The sequence below is a fragment of the Tyto alba genome, unplaced genomic scaffold, assembly GCF_018691265.1.
Source record: "Tyto alba isolate M040663 unplaced genomic scaffold, T.alba_DEE_v4.0 Super-Scaffold_9, whole genome shotgun sequence".
Taxonomy (NCBI): domain Eukaryota; kingdom Metazoa; phylum Chordata; class Aves; order Strigiformes; family Tytonidae; genus Tyto; species Tyto alba.
Genome location: NW_024881330.1, coordinates 17,941,599 through 17,961,368, shown reverse-complemented (window position 1 = coordinate 17,961,368; position 19,770 = coordinate 17,941,599). Strand labels below are relative to the sequence as shown.

The 19,770-nt window shown below is 35.1% G+C and overlaps 1 protein-coding gene across 1 annotated transcript in view; it reads right to left on the bottom strand.

The window, feature by feature from the left end:
• Window positions 1-19,770, bottom strand: part of CSMD3 (CUB and Sushi multiple domains 3) — a 703,442-nt gene that overhangs the window by 372,902 nt on the left and 310,770 nt on the right. The gene's annotated exons all lie outside the window — the stretch shown is intronic.

Here is a 19,770-nt window from a genome sequence, read left to right as displayed (position 1 = left end):
CAAAAGCCAGTACAGACAAGTTGGAGAAACTGATGTATGTCCTGAGGATTGTAATTTGTTCCAAAGGGAGGAGAAACACTTTTTTTCTTATTGGTGTAAATAGGAACATAAGTACACTGAGAAACAATCAGTTTGGCATATTCACATACACAAACGTGTGTGTGCATGCACACATGTATGTGTGTATTATACCCCAGGGAATACAGCCAGATTCAGAAAGTGAAGAGGGCCCAGATGGAGAGGACATGGAAAATTGAGTAGGAAAGTATCTGAGTTGCTCTAATTGTCTGAGTAAAACAGACAAAACCAAACATAAATCTTTTTAATCTTCTCAGTTTTAAAAAATGTATTCAAATATTCTAGCTAGTTTGTGTTGTTCTAGCCACAAAATTTGTAAGCCTAGACATAAGAATCCATAACTAGATTTAAGGCTGACACATTTAATTCATTATTTAAAAAAAAAAAAAAAAAAAAATAGAAAAAAGAGAAGAGCCTTCATTTTTGGTCCACATTTAAATTATGTGCAGTTAGATGTACAGTTGCATCAGAACATGACAAAAGCTCCACAATAAAAGACAGGAGTTTCTGGACAAATAATATTAGTATTGAATTCAGGTTGAAAGTATATTTCACTTGTTAACGGTAAAAAAATTTGGTAATACTATCAATACTTAAGCGCTACAGCACAAAAATCTTAAATTTACATTCATAATAACAAGAAATCCAAAATGTTAATAAAAATCACGATTAGTTCATCCATCTAAATCATAATCCTGTGTTCCATTGTACACAAGAAGAAATCTAATCTCATCATATATTTCTTAGTCAGTGCAAGACTAATATTTTTTTTTAAATTAATATCCTTCCAGATAATTTGTATTGAGACCAAAATGATACAAAGTGTCTGTCTTTTTGTAATTGAAGTACTTATCCTTATAATCAGTGTTGGAAAGTTAAAACTTATTTTCTTTAGCACAACCAGCAATATTCCATGTTATCTGTATTTCATTGGAGAGGAGAGGATAGAGGTTAAGGAAAACATAAGTTTCTTTACAGGTGTTGCAAGATATTTTTTTTTTAATCAGGCGTGACCAGGAAAAAAAAAAAAATCTTTACTGATATGCTTAAAATTAAAATATTTTCTTTATTTCACTGAAGAAAGGTAAGATGTTTTCCGTTATTTTTTAACAGATTTCACAAATAAAAAAGTAAGAGAACTCCATGAAAAAATATCTGACTAATTAGAAATACTGTGGAACATGAAAAAATAAGTAAATTTGACTTTTTGTTCAAATCATAGGCTTCAGCTTGAATCTTTCCATTAGTCTCTGGTGAATCCCCAAATTAATGATGATTCTGTTGTGATCTATCAGGTTATTGGCTGCTCTGATGTAATCTCTCATTATTCCACAATCTGAAATTATTTTCTGAGATAAAGGGTTTTTAGTTTTAAACAGAATACGTGTACAAGCAAAAGAAGTTTATTATTTGATTTTCCTATGTTAACATTTTCAGAGAAACATGTTTTATTAAAAAAATGCTGGCCCACTTTCTTTGTAACTTACCTAAAATGGTGATAATGGGATAGGTGTGACTTTAAAAAGTGTACTTGTGTAAAGCCACAAATGCATAATTAGTCTACATTTGTCTTGTATAATTTTCTGTGAAACAGTCACATATTTAAGACAAGAAATAGAAGTGAATTCATTAAAAACTTTCACAATTTAAGAATATATTAAAAAAAAATGTGTTAAAGTAACTGGCTATAAAAATTTGGAATGTTATCATTTGATAATCTTATTCCTGTGGTTATTATCATGATTTCTTCCTAAAAGTTTCTGGATCAACTGAAAATTATAAAATGTTGCAACTTTGTACGAAAATGCCAGTAGTAAAACAAAACCAGAAACAGTAACCACCAAATAAGATAATATTTTATGTATAGGAAAAAGTCAAATATTATTGCTTGGTACAGTAAATCATTTTGCGTACCCTGCGTACTTCTCCTGGAAGTGGGTTAGAAACACCTACAAATAACTATGCCAGGCACATTATAGTACAAATTAAATATTTCTTAACTCCAGGTCATTAAAGGGTAAGCAAGCAAATGTATGTAACCTACTAATAAAAACCCTTTTCAACTTAGATTTAACATACCAAACCTGAGCTGATTTACAGTATAAACTTTGGACTTGGCAAAGTAAACTTGCCATTTAATTGGCAAATACACTTTCTAACTGACACTTGAAGACATTTAATTTTAAGAGAATTTACACAAATGGATCAAGAATAACATACAGCAACAGCAGAGTTGTCAATATCCAACAAGCAAGAGGCAGTAAATTAATTTCCTACATATGTAATGCACAAGCACTTATGTGTTGTAAATGTGAAAAACAACTGTGTATAATTTTTGGAAATTCATCCTCTGCTGTTTATCTCTGACATATGAAGTATACCATGTACAATACAAAATGTACTTGAAATCTTTGCAAATATGCCTGCATGGCAAGAAAATAAACAATCTCAGTGATAAGATGTATTTTCAGTCCTTGTTTTACAATGTCAGATTTAGCTTGATCGGACCCAAAGATGGCTAGATTTGGCAATGCTCATTATGTTGATTATTCCTTTTAGAATACGGAAATGTATTTTGATGATACCAGTATTTAAAGTTGAGCATGCTGGAACCTTCCAAAATAAAACCTGAGATTTAGGTAAAATGAGCAAATAACGTATAACTTTGTAATAAAACTGCCAAAAATTCTGCTTTTACCAGTTATCTAACATTTTGTCTTTTTTTGTTCTTCTGAAAAAGCTGTAAATGGCAGACCAAAAATAAGTGGCATCCTTGAATTAGTTTAACAGAGTAAAACCTCAAGGTAATTCTATATTTTAGTCTGTTATTATTTGTAAGAATAAACAATTCAGGGATTTTTTAAACCAGATTAACATTACTAAATTGTGCTATTGATCTGGTTAGTAGATTCATGGTAATCAGAAGCAGAAGGACAGGTATTCTTTCTTGATCTATAAATTCAAGTAGTTTGTTTTTTGGGTTTTGTTGGTTTTTGTTTTTTTTTTTTTTTTTTTTTTTTCTTCCAGTTTCCCAGAGCAAGATATAAGCATCATTAATATCAATGACATATGATCCATTGTTTTTATTCATCCATATCAACAGTGATCATGTTTAACATGTATTTATATACTTATTGTATTTATGCCCCACTCTACAATCTCATTTAAAACTGAAAAAAAAAAAATTAAAATGCAGAGGGACCACAAAATATTTTCAAATGGTCAGGTACACTTTCAGGGAACAATATTATGAACAAAAATATTTCACCAGTTATTTGCCTGAACTACAGGATTCTGGATAAGAGAAGGATACTATCAGAAGTGAGCTCTAGAAGACAGGCACAAGAGGGAAATTTCAAAGATGAAGAACTCCAGTTGACACAGTTTACCCCCATAGTCATGATCTATCATTTCACGTTATAAATCAACTAATGATATCAGATATGTATCTGTATAGCTTCAAGACTGAGAAGAATATCTTTACTTAAAATTAAGCAATGTAATAATTACTATTCTCTTTTTCAGAAAGAGCGCTGGAATAGTCCCTGAAATTTTGTACATCTATAGTAGCTTTTGTGATGCATCCATCAGGTAGCAGACAACTATAATTATCCTGTAACAGACTAATCACATTTTGAAATTTGTTTCAGAGGATATTACTAAACATGACCCTAGACACTAATCTTGGGAAACAGGAATCTTTTCTTTCCTCTTCCTCCATATATATAAACAACAAATTTATTTAAAATAAAATATGTGGATCTCTGCACTCCTTAACCACTAAAATAAATATTAAAGTAGCTAAAAGGAAGGCAATAGACTTTCTACATTCTGGTCTGCTTTTGCTGTTTATAAACTCAGAAGCAATAACCAACTTATAATTGCTGGATTAAATTAAATTTCTACACCCAGAAGCAATTAAAAAAAAAAAAAAAAAAAACAAACAAACAAGATGGTAATATTAATAATTATTATCCAAGCTACACAGAAAAAAAAAAAGTCCTCTTTGAAAAATAACTCTGAAAACTATGATGGTATGCTCTGGTCTCTAGTAATTTTGCAAGAACTTCTTCAAAGAAAGAAATGGGAGCAGAGATCTAGTTTCCAACAAATTTCAGTAGACTTTACCTCCTTTCTGTGCCTTGGAACATATCATTTGGAACCAACTCCTTGGGCAAAATTGAGTCTGTTATCCAGCTCAGAAGTAACATGGGAAAAGACTTTATTGAGAAAAGACTTTATGGCTAACTTGAGAGCTTCCTACAACTCTTCAGAGAGACAACATGTTTAGGACGATGTGTTTCAGATAGCAATTTTTCTAGACAATTGTTCATATGACTGTGTGTCTAGTTCCTGATGGAACTTTCTCCCCAAAGATTTTTCAAGGAAAATAGTGTTCCAGGTGAGGTACTTTCTAAAATTTCAGAACATACAAAGCAGAATGGTGTACAAAAGCAAGTATATGTGTTTCAGAATTGCTTGTGAAGGGGAAGTGTAAAGATTTAAAGTTGTATGTATTTTCATATGTGCATCTGTTATCTGAAAGCTTCCAATGCAAATGTAACTCTAAAAATATTTTCAGAAGTACAGTAATGTTTTCACTTCATAAAATTTGACATTTTATCAGTAAAATAAGGATGAATTTTCTAAAGATGTTATGAATCTTTTATCTTCAGAACAGTACTTAAAAACTAAACTAAGATAGAGCTTAAACAAGCTGTATCTTAGACAATATTAACAGTAAGGAACAAATCTGAATTAAAACATCCTTCCAAGAACACAACATTATTACATACTCTTTTGCTGCACATTGCATATAATTCAATGATTAAAAATATCCAGGAACTGATGTATAACATAATAGTATTTTAATTGCCTTTTTGGTAGTCACCTATTATATGAACAAAATACAATCCAAAAGTAAACAGCCTAAATATTAAGCACTTGTGCCTTTTGAATTTAATTTAATCTTTGAGTATCATAAGGGATGAGAATAGGGGGAGAGGGGAAAAAAATGAGAAAAAAAACTTGGAGAATATAGAACATTATGGAAAAAAGCAGGTGACACACAAAGTTGTAAGACAGTTCCAGGAGATGAATACTCACTAGCCAAACTGGAAAGTTTCTTTGATATTGTTGAGTCTATTGGCAATAAGATTCATCATACTTAACTGTAGACATCTACAGTGCAAACATCTATATTTAATGTAGGCTTCTTCATAACCAGTGAAAAAACATGTCTAGGATGCAATTTATTTCATAAAAGATGATAACACATACTAGATGATCACAGCTTAGAAGTACCTATTTCTCTTCCTTGACTATAAAGTGAGGCCAGACACTTATATATGGATGTCTACACTGTGGACATCTAAAATGGAATTCACTTGCATAAATATATTTAACTAGTACCATCTAAGATGCTCTAAAGCAGCCAAAAGATCCACAAAACCTGGCAGATACAGGATCTTCAGAACTGTTCTCTATTGGGAAGAGAGCTGAAGACCAGATGGGGTTGTCCTGGAGCATTTTATTTCAGTGGTTGCCAGTAATCTCAATCATATAGATAGCAGATGAATTCTGCTTTGCAGAGTCATTGGTAAACACAACATGTAATTTTCTTCATGCAATCCTTCAAAAAGGGCTTTTGTTTTATTCTGGTTTGGTTTTGGTTTTAATTTTTTTTTTTTTTTTTTTTTTTTTTTTTTTTTTTTTAATCCAATACTAATGCTAAATGTCAATTAATTTTCCATAGAGGCTAAGCCTGCGATCAGTTATTTATAAAGGTTATTTAGATTTATTTACTTTGGGGCCATAATAATTAAAAATAAATGTATAGTCCTTCACTCTCCTAAGAACAAATACTGTCAGAAAGTCTTGAAATGGAAGGATAGCACATTAAAATAACAACATGAAGAGATCATATTTTTATTTTTCATGTTATAGTTTCCTGTTTGCATAAAAGTATGATCTCCATTGTTTTGGCTTTCATTCACAAGAAGAGTTTCTGAGAATGATTAATCAGAGGAATACAGTCTCAACATTTTATCAGCCTATGTAACCCCAATAAAAAGAAGTGTTCTACAAAAAAAAAAAAAAAAAGTTATCTTGACAAGAAGGCCTTCTACAAAGAAACAAACATAAATAATAATTACACAATTTAATTCATCTACCAATATATCATCCATAAAGGGAAATGAAGAAATGCAAATAAATAATTAAGCAAGCATATATGCTGTTACTTAAGTCAGTGTGTTAATCATGTTCCCAACAATACAAATTATTATACAACTTTTATCTTCTGCAACAGACTATTGTGTTGTGGGTTTGGGGCTTTTTTTATCTCTAAGCAATTATTTTAGATTGCATTTTGCCATAATTTCTCACATCAAATATCTTAACCTTTGTAAATGCTGTCTCAATATAACTCTAAAAATTACTAGTGGCTGTACTTAAAACTAAGTTATTTTCATTAACTTTTATTAAGCAACTATAAAAGAAGATAAAATTTTTGATCAAGACACTGAAGGATATGACTCATTATTAACTAACTTTAACATGGTGTGGGAATGGCATTTGTACCTAGAAGACAGCAAGAAAGGAAAGGTTGGACTTGGAAATTCTGGACACCTATTACTGATCTGCAGAGAAATCTATGTCTGCAAACATTATCTTGCAAAAAACCACTGTATGAATGATCCAAACATACTAGCAACAGCAAGAAATCCACCACACTGAAACATACCCACAAGATACCTACTTACATCAGTTTTCACTGTTAACTAGAAAAAAAACACTTATAAACTGGTAATAATGTCATGCCCACCCTTTGTCCATCAATCAAAAGGAATTATCTGGTTGCCTTCTTCAGTGGTAGAAATGAAACTAAGAAGAAGAAAATACATCGTGTTTATATCTGTGTGTCCTCATATATCCTCAGGATGGTTAATTTCTTTTGTTCTGAAGATGTCTGACTACTTCCCAGTAAGTAAATGATGTGCATTTATATCTGATGGTATAAGGTAATGAAATGCTACTGTCTGATTGATGGGCTTTACCTCCATAATTTTTCATAGAATCACAGGTCCCTCTAACAAAATAATTGTGTTATGTATTTGATTATAGAAGAATAGTTTCAATAGGAAAAAATATTGAATCCATCATTTATTATGACTGAGGCATAATTTTATTTAAATTATTTGTACTGAGGTATAGTTTTATTTAACATTAAAACTACCCTGGAGCAGCTAAACCTGGAAACCGTTTCCAGGAACATTAAGGACAAGAATATCATCAGAAGTATTCAGCATGGCTTCACCAAGGGGAAGTCATGCTTGATCAAGTTTGATAAACTTTTATGATGAAATGACTAGCCTGGTAGATGAGGGGTGAGCAGGGGATATTGTCTACCTGAATTTCATGTAGGCCTTGCACACTGTTTCCCATAAGGTATTTACAGATAAGCTGTTGATGTATGGTCTGAGTGAGCAGTGAGGTGGACGTGGACTGAAAACTGGATGAAAGTCTGGGCCCAGAGGGTGGTGATCAGTAGCACAAAGTGTAGTGGAGGCCAGTAACTGGTAGTGTATCCCACAGGAAAATACTGGGACAAATCCTGCTTAACATCTTAATTGGTCATCTGGATGATGGGGCAGAGTACCCTCAGCAAGTTTGCCACAACACCAAACCAGAAGCAGTGGCTAATATACCAGAGGGTCATGCTGATATCTACAGGGACCTCAACAGGCTGGAGAAATGGATCAACAGGAACCTCAACAGGCTGGAGAAATGGATCAACAGGAACCTCTTGAAGTTCAACAAGGGGAATTGCAAAGTCCAGCCCCTGAGGAGGAACAACCCCATAAACCAGTATATGCTGGGGGCCACCCAAAAGGCAAAGAGCTTTGAAGAAGTGTACCTGGAGGTCCTGGTAGACACCAGGTTGAATGCGAGTCAGCAACATGCCCTTGCCACAAAGAAGGCGAATAGCATCTTCAGTTGCATTAGAAAAAGTATTGCCATCAGGTTGAGGGAGGTCATCCTTACCCTCTGCTCAGCAGTGATGAGACATGTCTGGATGTGGTGTCCAGTACTCCCCAGTACAAAAGCGACTTGGACATACTGGGACAGTCCAATAAAGGGCTGTAAAAATGGTTAAGGGACTCAAGGATTTCTCCAAAGAGGAAAGACTGAGAGAGCTGGGACTCCAGCCTAGAGAAGAGAAGGCTCACAGAGGATCTTATCAATGTATATAAATACCTGAAGGGAGGGTGCAAAGAGAACAGATCCAGGCTCTTTTCACTGATGGGTCAGGACCACAGATAATGAGCACAAACTGAAACATGAGAGGCTCTGTCTGAACATCAAGAAACAGTTTTTTACTGTGAGGGTGACCAAGCACTGGCAGAGGTTGCCCAGAGCTGTTATGGAGTCTTCTTCCTCGGACATATTGAAAAGCCATCTGGTCATGGTCCTGGAAAACCATTTCTAGGTTTCCCTGCTTGAGCAGGACAAGAGGTCCCTTCCAACCTCAACCATTTTGTGATTCTGTGAAAATTGAATCAACTAACAAATAGGCACCTTTCAAAAAATGATCACTTATTACCTTCACAGCTAGTGCTTTTCTACAGATAAGCTGCGTGGAGAGAAACAGATCTTGCCTATTTTGGACATTCTTCTTAGGATAAATAATTAACCAGTACATTAGGATTTGTACCTCTAGTGTAACTAATATCTCTTTGTTAACTGGAGAGAGAGTTTAAAATAAAAAGTCTACCAACTATAGCAATTAACCTTCTGTTGACTGAAGTTAGATGACACTGATCTACATAAAGTTTCTCTCTTCCATTAAACTGTCCCTCCATGTCCTCCTTACTTCAGTTATGAAAAAGATGGGGATGACTGTATGGAGAATAACATGCTAATTATTTCCTACCACATCTAGCTGAACACAACTCCCTGCCTGGAAAGTATTTGATATAGTAGCATGAGGAATGAATGAAAGGAATGGTAGTTTTTAGAGAAAGGTGAGAGAAGATGCAATTGATTACAATTTACAGGATATAGAAACAAATGGCTATGTAGTTAAAAAGAAATGTATACTCATATTAGGAAGTTGCCCGTAGCTAACCTAAGATCATACTTGTTTTCCTAGGCTGCCAAAATTCAGAAAGGCAACAAGGCCAGCTGTAAACAAAAAGGAGAAAACAGTTTAGAAATATCTCTAAACAACAATACTCAGCAAAAAGTTGTATGCCAGAGACCAAAATGCTAATAAACTAAAGTTTACAAAAGCCAGTAAAGCAGGTTTGATGTGTTAGGTTTTTCTTTAAAGACATTCATAAATATTGAATTAAGCATAAAATCTTTAAAATGTATATACATAAGTACTTTATAAATATAAGTATGAATCATAGAATCATAGAATGGTTTGGGTTGGAAGCGGTGTTTAAAGATTGCCTAGTCTAACCCTCCCTACCATGGGCAGGGACATCTTTCAGTAGATCATGTTTTCAAAGCCTTGTCCAACCTGACTTTGAACACTTCCAACAATGGGGGCATCCACAACTTATTCAGGCAAACTGTCCTCATCACCTTCACTTTAAAAAATTTCTTCCTTATATGCAATCTAAATCAATCCTCTTTCAGTTTAAAACCATTATCCTTTGTCCTCTCAGTATAGGCCCTGGTAAAAGGTCTTTTTCATCTTTCTTATAATCCCCCTTTATACAACGAAATATTGCAATAAGGTCTTCCTGGAGCCTTCTCTTCTCCAGGCTGAACAACCCCAATTCTCTCAGCCTTCCTTCACAGGACAGGTGTTCCAGACCTCTGATCATTTTCATGGCCTTCCCCTGGACCCACACTAACAGGTCCATTGGTATCTGTGGGTTTCCCTACAAAAGCATGTAAATGATTGATGAGGTTTAAGACTGGTTCCAAAACATAATATAATTGGATTTCTCAACTTTAAAGTACTTATCCATAAAAACATAGGTAAATAGCACTTAAACCCTAAGGCATTTAAACTCACAACATAGGTCTGGTTTTGGCCTGTACATTCACCAGATGTACCAAGTCTATGAGGCAATATATGAGAACATTTGGAATTCTTTTTCTCAGTAACATCATTTTTACAGTGGAAATGCACAGTAACTTCCCATTCAGCTGATCAGACAACTGTTACTATTTCAGACTCCCAACTCTGGTTCCTCCTGTCTAACTTAGTCTTTTGAATATGTTTCATATGTCTTAGAAAAAACATTCTCTAATGTTATTTTGAGAAAATTATGAATGAATGTCACTCCCAGATAAGCATAATTTGGAACAGCAATAAGAGCTACAAATGTTCTAGTCTTTTTCTTTCTCCTAATAGAAGGATTTGTACTTTCCATTAATAGGAGGGGTTTTTAGGATTTCTTATATATAGGATTCATTTCCTCACTGATTTTTAGTGGCATTTGAGCATATAATTCTATGTCTTTTTGATAACGCAGATCTTAAGGTTGGAAAGTTTTATAGTAATTTAGTTAAGCTTCTGATGTTATGAAGGAGGTGAAATGTATTTCATTAATAATGCCATCGCAGTAAATAATAAATAAAAACCAGCTCAGACTAAAAGATCATGCATCAGAGGTAGTATCAAAAGCATATTAGACTAAGACTTAAATCTAAGATTATAACTAAAGAAAACAAAAATAATCTTAAAGCATCATATTGAAATTAACTTTAAATTAATAATCTTCTATGATTTCCATTTTCTAGTTTTTGAAAAGTTATTTTTGTAGTAAAACCCATCAGTCCATTTTACTGCTTTCCAAGGAGAAGTGTTAGGGAAACCCTGAAATTTTTTACGCCCTTCTGCTCTAAAGACATTTTTTTTTTACTTCCACAGATATGTAGACAGTGATGCTCCACATAGCCTAAAAAAGTATGACTTGCCAAGACCATTATAAACAAACAGCAACAGATATAATCAGGAAAAAAATATCAGTCTATAAAGCAACTATGAAAAAATCATGATCATCCTTCCCTCATAAAATTAATCTCACTGTCAGCATTGATAAAAAATAAATAATTTTTCTTAAATAACACAAGGACTGCAATCATTGGAAGGGGCTGAGGACTTCTAATTAACTTGCCCCTGTTTCTGTTCTTCCATTCAGTAGTTGGCCAAAAAGGATATCCTCACATGCAGCATAGAAGTTGCCCTTTTTCATCCCACTGAGGGTAAGCAGTCTGTTTCAAAAGAAAAAACAAGTCACTAACTGATGTCAGCCTAACCTGATGAGCAGCTACACATCATGAAGGGAACAGAAACACAGGAGTGATATTAGTGACTTCAGTATCAGTGGATGTTCCTGCAAACATCACCTTCAGTTTGCATTGTAAATGTGTATTGGGTTTATGTGGCAAGGTTTTGGTAGCAAGGAGGGATTGCAGGAGTGGCTTCTGTGAGAGGAGATCAGGAGCTGCACCCATGTTGGACAGAGCCAGTTTCAGCTGGCTTCAAGAAGGACTTGTCACAGGCCAAAGCTGAATAAATTAACAATGTTGGTAGTGCCTCTGTGGTAACGTTTTTAAGAAAGCGTAAAAAATTCTGTGCAAGAGCAGCTGATGCAAAGGAGTGAGAATATGTGAAAGAAACAACTCTGAAGTCACCAAGGTCAGTAAAGAAGGAGGGGGAGGAAGTGCTTCAGGCATCAGAGCAGAGATTCCCCTGCAGCCTGCGTAGAAGACCATAGCGAGACAAGTTATCCCCCTGCAGCCCATGGAGGTCCATGGTGGAGCAGATACTCACCCTGCAGCCCATGGAAGACCCCATGGTAGAGCAGGTGGATGTGTCCTGAAAAACTGACCCTGTGAATAGCCCACACTGGAGCAGGCTCCTGGCAGGACCTCTGATGTCGTGGGAGCCCATGCTGAGGCAGTTCACTCTTGAAGGACTGCACCCCATGGATGGACCCACGCTGAAGCAGTTTATGAAGAACTGCAGCCTGTGGGAGAGACCCAACACTGGAGCAGGGGAAGAGTGTGAGGAGGAAGGAGTTCCAGAGACAACGAGTTATGGACTGACTGCAACCCCCCCCATTCCCTGTCATCCCTGTGCTGCTCAGGGGAAGGAGGTAGAGAAGTCAGGAGTGAAGTTGAGCCTGGGAAGAAGGAAGGGGTGGGGGAAAGGTATTGATTTAGGCTTGTTCTTATTTGTCATTATCCTACTCTAATCTGACTGGCAAGAAACTAAATTAATTTCACCAAATCAAGTCTGTTTTACAAATGGCAGAAACTAGTGAGTGATCTTCCTGTCCTCATCTCCAGCCATGAGACTTTCCATCACATTTTCTCCCCCTGTCTTTTTGAGGAGGAGTGATAGAGCAGCCTGGTGGTCACCTGGCAGCCAGCCAAGGACAACCCACCACAGAATGGTATCATGAACTTTTAAAGGAGTCACTTCATAGAAAACAAAAAAAACAACCAAACAAACAAGCTATCAGCAGCTCAATTTTCCAGACAAATATCAGAAAAAGATATAGAGTAGAAAAATTTACTATAAAGATCACTCACAAGAGTAACAAAATGAACTCAACTGTGGAGGAAAGTGACAAGTCTCTGTGCCAAAACTTCATCAAACAAAAAAGACTGAAACATATCAATTGTTCACAGTGCAAGCACTGAAAAATTCCTATCAAGGTCTCCAGATCATGTGCATATGTCTTTTTAAAAGTTCTAGCTTCGGTGTACCTATTCACCATTAGTAAAAATAAGAAAATATGTTTGCATTCAAAGTGTATGGGAGACATAACTTCAACCAATTTTAGGAACTTATAGAAAGTCAAACTGAACTAAAACTCAGATTCAGTCTTCAATCTAAATTTTTAATCAAAGGTGGAGTTAATACCTGAAATTCAGGTTATGGCTATAATCTAAAATTCTATGGTGGCTGAAACAGAAGTAAGTACTTCAGTTGCAGTTATTGCAACAGGCATAATCTCTCACCCAGTTCCTATGGGTAGATTGTATTTTCAGAGTGTAAAACATCACTCCTATAGTAACAGAAATGGCGGGAAAATATTTAGTGAGATAAAATCTACAATAATTAAGAAAATGGGCCTGTCTTCCTTTCGTAATGAAAGTGGAGTTACAGTAAAATTGCGGGATGGGAGGACAAGTCATTTATCCCTCTGCAATTGCATTGCTTCTTTTTTCTCCACATCTCTTTTATTATACTATTTTTCTCCAACACTTAACCCAAAGCACATGCACATACGTCCTGACTCCAAGTTCTTTCATTCAACTGTTGATTCTATTTCCTCACTGCTGAACCTGCTAACTTCCTGTCTTAGAAATAGATGGACTTCCTTCTGTGCTTTTATTCTACTGAGACAATCTCCCCTCCCTCCACATATATTTCTAAGATCTTTTTTTTTTAAACTGCAGTATATACATCACTCACGATTTTTTTAACTGGATCAAAACGTTCATGCACAATATGGAAGAATACTGTGGCTAACACTACAAAGAAATTGAACCTGATCTAAACAGAACCAAAATATTTTACACTTTCTAGTTTCATGTAGAATAAAAGTACATCATTTCCTATTGATAAGTACGGTACCAGATTTTTTAATCTGCATGGATAAAAAACAGGATTATGGTTAAAATATATAATTCAGAGTGAGTTTAAGTATGCTCATATTTTCTAATCATTTCACTGACTGTAACACCCGCAGTACATCTTCATACTAGGCTTAGGAAAAGCCAAGTTTGAGACATTCTCACGTAAAAAGTTCTACAGTTGGTTTCAACAGGCCTGACCAAAACAGACTTCATGAAATGAGTACTTGAGTTCATGCTAAAGCACCCAGCCTGATTGAGATTTATACCATAAACATAAATAAATATGGGTAGCAACTGGGTTTAAGATTGAGAGCAAGCTTAGGAAATGTTCCACTGACAGTTTTGACATGGTTAACAAAATAACAGCTGTGGTAAATTAAGTGTAAACACTCTGCTTTTTCCTGAATTTGTTTTGCTTATTTTTGGCTTGGCCTAAAAAGCACAAAACCTCAGCAATGAAAATAATAAATTTTTGCAGGAGGAAAACAAAATCATGACATAAAGAAGGAGGAATGAAAAAATCAAATATAAGAATATAAAAAAACCCCAAAACTTAGCAATTCTTTAATATAGAGTGATTAAATGAGAACCATATCTAGTATCAGTTCAGTTCCACTTGCAAGCTATTCCCTCAGTAAACTCCTTCAGATTTGCAGAAAATATCATGTGAGGAGTTTTCCATATATTTTGGACTATTTCAACAGTTTCCCAGAAAGTAAAAGACTATATCAGCTGGTAACAGATGTCATAAAATCTCAGTACACTCTGTCATTACATCAAAATTCAGATTATAAATTTCATAACAGATATCTGATATCCACAAAAAACCCTCTAGCAAAAATAATTAAAAAACCCCAGACATAAAACCAAAACTAAAACCCAACTATCTCCCCACACTTAGGCATAAATCATTATTGATTTCAAAACTATTTCAAAATACAATAGATAAAAAGATAAGAGCGTAGAGACTGGAAAATTTTTGAAACCTATATTCTAAAGAATACATTCTAAAGAATATTTTTATGCAGGTAGTAAGAATACACTGAATGTAAATTTTAGAATAAGATGGTCACAAACAAAAACATATAATCATGTAATTTTTTATTTTTATTTTTTTTTAATTGCTGCCAAGTAAAATTAACAGAATCAAGACCTAGTTTTCTGATCCATCTCAATTTAATGATTTTGGAAAACAGCTTGATCTTTTTTTTTTTTTTTTTCAAGGAACCCTTTTGCTTATTTTTCTCCTTCTTAATGCACAGTGGTGAATGATATGTGGTGTGAATATGGCTGAGATCTGTCAGAAAGGCTGTCATTCTAGCACTGACATTTTCCACAGTGTTTCTGTCACTGTGGATTAAAAAAAAAAAAAAAAAAAAAAAAAAAAAAAAAGCAATTATAATTCATAAAAATTGAACTCTAGTTAACTTTAGCCCTAATTCAGATTTCACTGATATTTTATCCTGTTGTTAATTTTAAACTGATCATTTTGTATCCCGTCCTTTTGAAAGGCAAAATCAAGAGTGACAGTTACAATGTTCTTATCTCACATGTTATTTAAGCAAACAATATAAACCAATGTTTAATGTAGCCCAGCAAATATCAGTTTTGACATTATTAATAAAAAACCCACAAGATTTGTACTAACCTGACAAAGAGCATCTCAGAGTTATTTGGCTTTCTCTTGGCCTAAACTGGTTTTAGCACACTTATGCTATAATAATTGTCTAGCAATTACTGCCTAACATATCTGGTTTAGCTCTGTGAATACTACATATGGCAAAAAAACACAAACAAGTCAGGGCATTCACTGTTTAGTGAACAACAGCCGTTTATGTTAAATTAAGCTGAGGAAATTGTGCAACTTTCAAACTTTACTTAGTAGCAAATTGAAAGGAAACAGGTGAAGAAAAAAAATGCCTTGATACTGTGCTAGAAACTTTCTTACTTCATTAGCAACGAAGCCAATTTATTTTGTCAAGCTAAAGCAGAAGGATACAGCAAACTAATATTATTGTATACAGTACAGAAAAAAAAATATTTTTTAGGTATTATCTAAGAATGAAAGAATTAAATTCAACGTTCTTATATTGGCAAAATATCTTGAGCATTTGAACCACCATAATTTAAGAATTCTTGCAATGATGAATTGCCATATGATTTCACTCCACCTGTCAAACAGGTAATTTGTAGATTTATAATCTACAACTCTACATATGTCTTTCATTTTATTTGAACTTTTTTTTTTCTATGATATGAATGTTAATAGCAGATAATATCTTTTCCTTGCTGTCTGAAATTTCATTATGTGTATCATTCATTCTGTGTTTGAAAATTATCAACAAAGATTTCCTGAAAAAGGGCATGGAATAGCTACGGAATTTGTATCACCACAAGCAGCTGTAGATATTTGAGTTATAAAAGCAATAAAACATAGAAAATGAGGTTTTGTCATTCAGACAACACAATACAGAAAATCTTGTAATGTTTATAACAACATGAAAATGCTTTCATAATGATAATTGTTTAAGCTCAAGAAATATCATTAAATGTTTGAGATCATGTCATGGTTTAGGCCTGATTGGCAGCCAACCACAATGCAGCAGCTTTCTTTCCCTTCCCCTCCGGCAATGAGAAGGGACAGAGAGCCAGGCTTGGGGTTCAAGATAGGACTGGGATGGGGAAAAATCCCCCTTTAATGATCACGAGCAAAAGGCAGACTCGTTAGGGGAAGAAAAAAAAAGAACATACATTTATTACAGACACTAACAACACATAACAGAGTAGGACAGTGAGAAGCATTGCCACATCTTGAGAACACCTTCCCCCCACCCCTCCCTTCTTCCCGGGCTCAGTTCTGCTCCCGATATCTCTACTTCCTCCCTCAGTGGCGCAGGGGCAGGGAATGGGGGGTGCAGTCAGCTCTGCCACTTCCTTCATCTTCGGTGAGGGGAGTGTCCGAAACTTGTTCCTCCTGCTCCATCGTGGTCCCCCTCTCACAGGAGACAGTCCTCCACAAACTTTCTCCAACATGAGTTCCTCCCATGGGCCGCAGCGTTCCCCACACTGCTCCGTCATGGGTCACTAACTTTCTCCGACTGGATTCCCTCCCACGGCTGCAGCCCTTCCCGAGCTGCTCCGGCGTGGGACTCCCCCACATGCTGCAATCCTCCCAGCACTGAATTACAGCAGCGGGGCTACCTTTTCCCATGAGACCCCAGCCTTCTTCGGGAACAGAACCTTGATAATCCGACCAGGAGCAACAAGCCATAAATCAATGTCTGCTCCACTGTAGATCTTCATGGGTGGCAGGGTGGGGCCGCCCTGCCGTCTCACCACAGGATACAGGGGGGTGTCTGCTCCGGCACACCTCACCCCTCCTTTCTTCCTCCGTTCCTCCACTGACCTTGGTGTTCATGCAGCTGCAGCAACTCCTCCTCACAAGTCCGACTGCCCATCACCACGTCCCTTCTTAAATACGTTATCGCAGAGGCGCAGCCGATTGGCTCAATTTCCCAAACATAAGTGGAGCTGACGTGGAGCAGGGGGAGCTTTGAGAAGCTTCTCACAGGGGGCCACCCCGATAGCCCCCTCCCCTGCCACCAAAAAACTCCACCACTCACTCAACCCAGGACAGATCATTAAATTGTGATGGTTGTCAGATTTAGCAAAAAATGTTGCATCAATCCACCCAATGTTTACTCTGATAAGTTTAGACATTTTTGGTATTTAGTGCAAGAAAATTTAAAGACACTTTCTTTTTTAAAAACAAGTAGATAAAGTTATGGTTTGTGTTAGAACAGATTTCACAGGAAATGCTTTTCTATATTTTCTATCCAGTTGTAATTAACTGAATCAGTCTTCCAGTGTGAAAAAAAAAATGTTTTCTGTTGCCTAAATATATGTATACATGTCTGTATATGTATATGTGTGTGTGTGTATATATATATATATATATAAAATCTCTGTTTTGCTTAAGCCCATCAGAAATCCTTTGCTTCTTCTACCTATGGTTTTCCTATACAAATCTCTAATTAAAATAAATCTTCTGCTCTGGGCTTCTCTTTTCCACCTCAGAGGTTGCAAACTGCTGTCTGCTTTTAAGAAGAGATTTTAGTCTATGGATAAACTATATGTTACTAGTCTCATGCACTAGTATACACTCAGGGACAACTGACTGGAAAGGAGTTTTGCAGAAAAGGCAGTGGAGATCCTCATGAACATCAAGTAGAACATAAGCCATAAATGTACTGTTTAGTTTAGATTAACTCATGGTTTGCTTTTTGTTTTTACACAACCACAGTAATATAAATGTCAGTATTCAGTATTTAGTTGGTATGTTTTTGGTGATTTTTTGGTTTTGTTTTGTTATTGTTTTTTTTTTGTTGTTGTTTTGTTTTGTTTTGTTTTGTTTTGTTTTTTAATATTTGGGTAAAATATTCTTAGAAACTTAACTTTCTATAAATCAGTTGTAAATCTCCTATATGAAAGCTGTTCAACTGTCCTGAAATATTTCAACTTTAAGCAGAACATGAGTATGCCTTTCAATATGCAGCAGTTGAAGAAGTTCAGAAGACTTTTCTTCTACAAAACAGTACAAACATTTTTATCTGGGCACCATACCATACAGGAAACCATAGACATTTCACTGTTAGAAAGTTATGTAGAAATTATCCATATTTCTTTTTTCACTGTATATCTATTCAGAGCTTTGTCACATCATAGATTTATTTCTAAAATAATCTTAATTATTTTTTCTTGAACAGATCATCTTCACAGTACAGAACCCTGATAAGAATAAGCATGCAAAAAAACATGCATAAAACCAATAACAATATGCAGATCTCACTGACATCACATGCACACCTTTATAAATGAGTTTTATTATTGACTCCTATCTACATGACCTTCTTTTCACAGCTGATTTTTATTTAATTTTTCTACTTTTCAATAGTAAACTCACTGTCTTCTCTAGCCATGTTTGAGGCATTTGGTCATGCTTCATTGCCAGCAATGCTTGAAGATGAACAACATATCTGGTTAACCGTATGAGACAAGAGACCAACTCTAATGCAGTACAAAGCTAAGGAGGCAGATGATTGCCTGGGATAATATTTCTTTCATCTATATTGTATCTATATCAAACTTACTTCTGAAACCATTCAAGAAAATTAGCCTGATTCAATCCTGAAATAGGCATGTGAACATGGGAGGAATGCCCATTTACACCAAAGTTAAAGTTCCTTTCAGTGTTTTTTTCATCTAGTGATTTCTCCCTTAGAAGATTCTCAGTTCTGAGGTGTTTTGCTGCAAATGATGCAACAGAAGAAGCTCTGAAATACCATATCAATAAGTCTTGAAATACCAGGAACAATAAATCCTCATGGTTCTCATGGCTGCAGTATAAAATATTGTAAACATTGCCATGTTATAATGAACACCATGACATTATTTCTTGTAGCAATTATAAATAACTCTTAATGGCTAATCTTCATCATACATCAATGACTTTTTTGACTTCAAGGCAAACATCAGAAGTTATGCCCTTTAGAAGTTATGCAAGGCAAGCCCTACTGTATTCAGAACAATAAGGCAATGTTAGCATGAATAAAAACTGAAAACATTAAACCACTGATTATGTAAACAAAAAATTTATACATGCCAATACCTCAATATATGCTAAAAAGAAGTTGATCTAACTTGTAAAACGATCCCATTTTCTTTTAATCTCAGCAAGTTTAGGTGCTTCTAATCAGTGCTAGACACCTTTTCTATTTATACTGAAAACTATAAACATATCTGAATGTTGTTTCAGACAACACTGTAAACCTTTTATCTACCCACTATTTTAGAAACCCCATAATTATCTGTGAAGCTGCATTTCATTGCAGTATCAAAGAGGTATAATTATGTCCAACCAATAACATTCAAAGAATGATGTTTTCTGGGTAATGCTGAAGCTATTATAAACATATCTATAATGGACAGTATAAGTCCTTGCACTATATGCCCATGATGAATCTAAGATTTCTCAGAGTCTAGTCATTTCAGTGGTACATCACAGAAGTGCAAGAA